Below are 7,500 nucleotides of genomic sequence, written 5' to 3' on the forward strand. Positions count from 1 at the left end.
AATCTGCAAATAACCCTGTTTAGTCTTTGGAGTAAGGGACCTGGAGGTGGTAGCAATTTCATTCTTTATTTCTGCCACCTACTTATATTCACATTTTGATAATATTTCATGCTCATGTTTTTAAGCTTATATTTAGAAATCAATGGCAATATAATTTCAATAGTTAATCATTTTTAAATTTCTATAAAATAATATACAAATATTTTTAGCATAGAAAATCTCTCTCTCTCTTCCTCTCTCTCTCTCTCTCTCTCTCTCTCTCTCTCTCTCTCTCTCTCTCTCTCTCTCTCTCTCTCTCTCTCTCTCTCTCTCGTCTTGTATGTCAATATCATCGACCGAACATATAGCGTATTTCAAGCGTCAGTATAGTTCATTATTATAATCTCGTTAGGTTCTTGCATTATGTATATTTTTAAAGTAGACGGAAAAGGGAACTGTCTTTTCTACACTGGTTTTATGGGAACTTTAACTAGCTTAAGTTGCCCTTATACTAATCATTTTGTTTATCAATTCTGTCTTTTTATAGCATATTCGTGTAGCAAAATAAACCTCCTTTGCATTATGGAGGAGTCTTTCAAGTGAAAGAAAATTTTGAAATTTGGGATGTTAGTATATGCACATAATTTTTACTATGATGAATAATAACTTCAGTATCTTAGTAAGGGAATGAACATACCTAGCACACTATAATTGAATTTGGCATAAGGTTGCCTATTTTCAATCTACAGTACTGATTTTCTTGTCTAATAATAACCTCAAATGAGGTTTTATTTGCCATACCATAAAAGCAAGGAGGGATTTAACCCAATATTGAATGACTTCCTGGATAAATATAAAAGTCACTAGGTCGAAATTCAATTAATTTTTGTACGAGGCTTCATTTTCCCTGACAGGAGAATGCATTTTTAAGAACCCGATGGCAAAATAAGTTTCCGGAAGCAGATAAAAGCCTGCCAATTTCTTCAAACGTCCAATTCACCAGTCATTTTACTCATGAAGAATATCTATATACTTATGTGATATATATATATATATATATATATATATATATATATATATATATATATATATATGTATATATATATATATATATATATATATATATATATATATATATATATATATATATATATATATATATATTATATATATATATATATATATATATATATATATATATATATATATATATATATATATATATATATATATATATATATATATATATATATATATTATATATATATACACATCACCATATCTACATAAGAATTGTCATTGACTTGCGGCCCGTTCAGAAGCTATTGTCTTTGAGTGGTTTCACCAGGGGCTCTGATCCCGATATCGGAAAGAGAGTACAGACATTATTGTATAATAAACAGTTATGGCTTATTTGGATATGAAAAACACGTCTAAAGGTGCAAAATTTATCATATATATATATATATATATATATATATATATATATATATATATATATATATATATATATATATATATATATAAATATATATATATTTATATATATATATAGATATATATATATATATTTATATATATATATATATATATATATATATATATATATATATATGTATATATATATATATATATATATATATATATATATATATATATATTTATATATACTGTATATATACTGCATATATATATATGAATATATATATATATATATATATGTATATATATATATATATACATATATATATTTATATATATATATATATATATATATATATATATATATATATATATATATATATATATATATATGTATATATATATATATATATATAGAGAGAGAGAGAGAGAGAGAGAGAGAGAGAGAGAGAGAGAGAGAGAGAGAGAGAGAGAGAGAGAGAGAGAGAGAGAGAGAGAGAGAGAGAGAGAGAGAAGGAGGTAAATATTCGTGCATAAGGTTGAAGGTTGAAGTACTAGGGCAGATATAGAGAAAATCCTAACTTGTAATATAAGGGCTGATTGCATGAATATCTATAGTAGGAAACGTTCAAATGGATATGGGGAACTGGATGAATTCCCTTGATCTCGAAAAACCATTAACTTTTTCTCACGAAAGCAATCATCTCAAATGATTGGATATGAAATATTCTCAGTTGCAGACTGGTATATCTTTAACCAATATCACTCCATGATTTATATATTTATCTATAAAATATGTGTGTCTATACATACACATAGAGATGTTATATAGTATATATATGTATATATATATATATATATATATATATATATACATATATATATATATTATATATATATATATATATATATATATATATATATATATATATATATATATATATATATATATATATATGTATATATATGTATATATATATATATATATATATATATATATATATATATATATATATATATATATATATATATATATATGTATATATATGTATATATATTCAAATTTCAAATTCAAATTCAAATTCTTTATTTCAGCTGTAGAGCCATATACAAAATATTACAATAAAATTAATAGTTATATACAAATATATTAGGAGTAAAACAAAAGGTCTAAACACAGAAAATGTGTTTAGACCACTCTTTGAAAACTAATGATTTTTTAAAACTATCACTGTTAAAAATTGCACAAATTAAGTGGTTTTTTGAACTCTTTGCTCTCTGAAACAAACTTACAATACATTTTCTCACTAATTCATCAAATGTTGGTATTCCTAAAGAAACAAAGTGTCCACTTACTCTCGAAAACCTTTCTATTCCCATCAGGTACCTAAAAGAGTCATTGTAACATATTTTAAGTTTTCGTAGGGTTTCCCTTTTACATTTCATTGCCAGAGGCATACAATACAGGGAAGTACAGAAAGATCTGAACAAATGTACTTTTGCCTCATCATTGCACATATGAAAGTTCCTTAGCAACATATTGCCTCGCAAGCATTGCCCTCGATAGAGTGATGCAATATGGTCATCGTCCTTTAGATTGTCATTAATATTCATGCCAAGATATTTACATGACTTAACGACTTCCAACCTGACGTCATTAATATAGAGTGACGGTTCACTAAATGATATAAAATTACAGGGTTTTATTACAAGAACTTTGGTCTTGTCAGGATTGGCTTCAAGATAATGGTACTTCAAATATTCCATACTTTTATCTATGAGTATTTGCAACGCTTTTAAAGATGGAGCTAAAAGTATTATATCATCTGCATAAAAGATATGATTCACCTTGACCTCTCCCACTGTGCAACCACCTTCCCTGCTGAGGACCTTTGTACTTAAATCATCCACATATACGGCAAACAGAAGTGCTGATAGAACACTACCCTGTCTAATACCACAACTGGGTTTAAAAGGACAGGAAAGACTATTACCCCACATTACTCTAAAGTCCTGAGTTTTGTACCAGTACTGCAGCAGTGCTATAATGTAAAATGACACATGTCTTCTCTTTAAAATTTGAAATAATCTTTCATGACACACTTTATCGAAAGCCTTGGACATATCCATTGCGCATACAAAAACTGGTGTGTTTTTTGACCTATAAAACTGGCATGTTTGTTTAAAAAGAAAAAGCGCCATATCAGTGCTGTGTTTAGTTTTATAAGCAAATTGATTATCAGAAGTTGTTAACAAGTCTTTGCATCTTTGTAGGATGATGCATTCAAATAGCTTAGAAATAATAGAGGCAAGGGCTATTGGACGATAGTTATTCTTATCAGAGAGAGACTTATGGTGATCTTTAACTAAATTCAGAATTTTTATTTCAGTCAGATTTTTTGATACGAAGTGATGTCTACACAAACAAGTGAACAAAAGTGACAGATGCACATAAAGAGTTGGATGGGCATATCGTAAGTGATTCCCTGTGATTCCATCAAGGCCCGGGGCACTATTTAACGAAAGGGATTTTAAAGCATCTTGAACGTCTCTAACGGAAACAATTGGTATGGTGCTTTCTTCATCTTCATTTTCCATCGATAAAGACATTTTTGGGATGGTTCGTGCCTTCCATAATATGAGCATAATGATTCTTCCAACCTTCTGCTATGTTTGACTCTCCCCTTATTCCATCAATACTAACCGGTAGTTTGGTAGTTTTCTTTCTTATTTTGTTTATTGTTTTCCAAGGATTTCTCCTGCTCATATCTCTAGCGATTTTTTCCTTTGTTGTTTTGTTTACCGTCTTCTTGCAGACTTTGAGTGCCTTTTTAAAATTTCGTTTAGGACAGGACCATCTCATCGTATTGCACACCCGATCTCGGCATTCCCATTTCCTTCCCATAATAAATACTTTTGTCTGGCTGTAACGTGGTGTAATTTGACGTTTTCATTCCAGCCTGGTATTCCATGACTTTTATATACCTTTCCGGTATTTTTTGTATCCCCACTCTTAATCAATGCATCAACAAGATCGACAGCAAATGTTTCAATTAGAAATACATGGTTTCTCGTCTCTGCATCCCCCTTGTTCTACAGACAATTGCCTCAACTGGAAGCTCTATTTCTTTTAGTGTCTTCTCGCTTCGAACTTTATATTCATCATTATTTCTAACCTCGTAAGTTATTCTCCGATTATTGGTCCCTGCTACTCTGTATGCTGAAAAATCTTGTACACAAAGTTTAAAACCCAGAGGCTTATGGTCTGAGCCTATCTCCTCGTAAAAAACCTTAAAACATCGAAGTGCACTCAAGAGGGAGTCAGGGCACACGACATGGTCCAGCCACCTCGTGTGACCCGTAGCATCGCTTACCCCACGTATGGGGTATCCTGTGGTAATGAGGTGATGTCGGCTGCACAGCAGTCGTATTCATCACACCACCCAAATAATTCTGCACCAAATTCGGATGAAATGTGAGCGTTAAAATCCCCCACAAGCAATAACATGATCATTCTGACGTTCTTCAAATAGACATTTAATTTTCCCTAATTTATTTAAGTATTCCTCAGTATTAGAACCGTTATAATAGGGCATATAACAATTAATAACCCTTATCGTACTACCACCAAGACTAATATCTATACATAAAAAGCGTTCGTCTCTTGTGGGTATTTTCCTGACATACGGAGAGATCTCCTCATGAACTAAAAAAGCTAGTCCCCCATATGGCCTTCCTCTCACCCAGAGCTTGACTTAGGTCTACTGGTGACGACGATATGGAATCAAAGTTAATATCAATATTGTTTAAAAAGTTACTCTCCTGTTGTGGCAAAAATGTTTCTTGCAATGCTATTATCTTATAGTTATTACATAAATTCTTTACAACGTGGACATTTTTCCTGACAGATCTACAGTTAAAAGTTGCTATATTAATTGAAGCCATGATTAATTCTTTTTTCGTACCATTTCCTTACCATTACGCCTTTTGGCCAATTAACAGACTGGAAAAGGTTAGTTACTTTACACTTTTCAATGCTCTCGATTGATATTTTAAAGGAAACATAATTGTCATTTTTCGCTTGGAGTTTCTGACATTGAACTAAATTTTTACCAGATACATTTATGACATGGATTTTCAATTCATCTTCATTTACAAGAGGGCTTAACCTAGACACAAAAGAGAAATATTGGTGAGAGGTTCAGCTGCCAGTAGACCGGTACCCTCATTGGTTCCTATCACTGCAGGTTTTCTTCTTAATAACTTGGTTGAGGTGGGCCAAACCGGGGTGTGAAACTCCAGATGGTCCGTTTTCGTTTCTCCTCTGCATCTGCCTTCGCACTTTTCTCCGCTGCCATGGCTGGAGCTCCCATTCATTCAAAGATGTTGATGATGTCGTGGGAGCTAGATCCTCATCTGAATCATTCTGTAGCGTGACATCCGAGTAACCGTTTTATTACTCATGCCCTCCCCAGTATACAGTTCAGCAGTTCCTTTAGAAGCTTCGCCAGATGTAAATTTGTCAGTGTTTTTAATATCCGACCCCTTTTTCTGTAAAGATGAAGTAGTTCCGCTTGTTCTGCTATCACTTCGTCTGACGTTTTTTTTTCTGCTTGTGGCATTATTCCTCCTTCACTAAAGTCGTTATTTCCTTTTTGCTAACATTTTCTTCTATTTTTGAAACTTTTTCTCTAAGCTACCTATTGGAGTTGGAGAGTATCTGAACCTCCGAACGAAGAGCACTAAACAGTTTCAGCACCGTTGCCATGTCGACATGATCCATAGTTACTGGAGGCACTTGGGTACACTTCGTTATACAAAATTCAGTACCTTCAGGTGTAGGTGACTGACACATTAACGTCATAATTTGTCGTATGTTATTTTCCTTCTTCTGAGCGCCACGATATTCCTTTTTCTTTTCGGGGCAGCCGTACTTCTCAAACGCCAGCAGCACTGCCTCCAAGGCTTCTTCCTCACTGTAAAAGTCCATACATAAGCTCAGCAAATCCTCCTGATTCATGCAATCAATCTTATTGAAGATAAAAAACAACAAGCCATTGTTTATAAACTTACAGTCCGATACCTCGGATGCTGAATTGCTACCTGCCATGATTACTTTTCATTTATTTAGGTCGTCTGCGTGAAAATGACGTAGCTTCACGTCATTGAAACTATGACGAAACGATGACGTCATCAAAAGAAATTTTTCAAGGGGGAGTAGTACGCATGCGTTTAGTTACGGAAGAGAACTTTAAAACTAAGTCAATCACATGAAACACCAACTGCCTCCACTTTTGTACACATTTCCTCGGATTCCTAAGTTATTCACTTCACTGTATTTCACGCTTGAGGTATTTCCCATGCCATAGATCCTACAAATAACAAGGTGTATTGAGGAGCTCCAAGTGTTCACACTTGTTTACGTTTCTTCTTCTTCTTCTTATATATATATATATATATATATATATATATATATATATATATATATATATATATATATATATATATATATATATATATGTATTTATACACACACACACACACACACATATATATATATATATATATATATATATATATATATATATATATATATATATATATATATATATATATATATATATATATATGTATATATAGGTACAGGGTACAGGGAAGGAGAAGGAGATGGAGCCCAAAGCAAAGGTGGATGGACTCTATCAAAGATAACCTTCGATCAAAGCGATTAACTGATGATGAAGTGTAGGACAGAGGTAGATGGAGAACTCTGGCCAGAAACATTGACCCCACAAAAAAGTGGGAAAAGATTCAGACAAAGAAGGAGATATCTAAGTGAAGGTGTTTATTTTTTTATTCATATAATATGAAAAGTTTCAACTTAATGTAGTAGAGACACGCAGACCAAGAGCAGGAACTACAAATTTTCAGTTACGTTAGATGATATATCATAACATCTGTGGTGGTCTGCTCATATGAATATATTGAACGATAGGTGAAGTCTAAAAATTATCTCATTTATGGTGTTTTCCCACATATTAAAAGAAAACAAGATATATTTTCAAAAATAGCCTTTTCACATGTAACTAATATTTTCAAAAC

Source organism: Palaemon carinicauda, chromosome 11, assembly GCF_036898095.1.
Source record: "Palaemon carinicauda isolate YSFRI2023 chromosome 11, ASM3689809v2, whole genome shotgun sequence".
NCBI classification, from domain to species: Eukaryota; Metazoa; Arthropoda; class Malacostraca; order Decapoda; family Palaemonidae; genus Palaemon; species Palaemon carinicauda.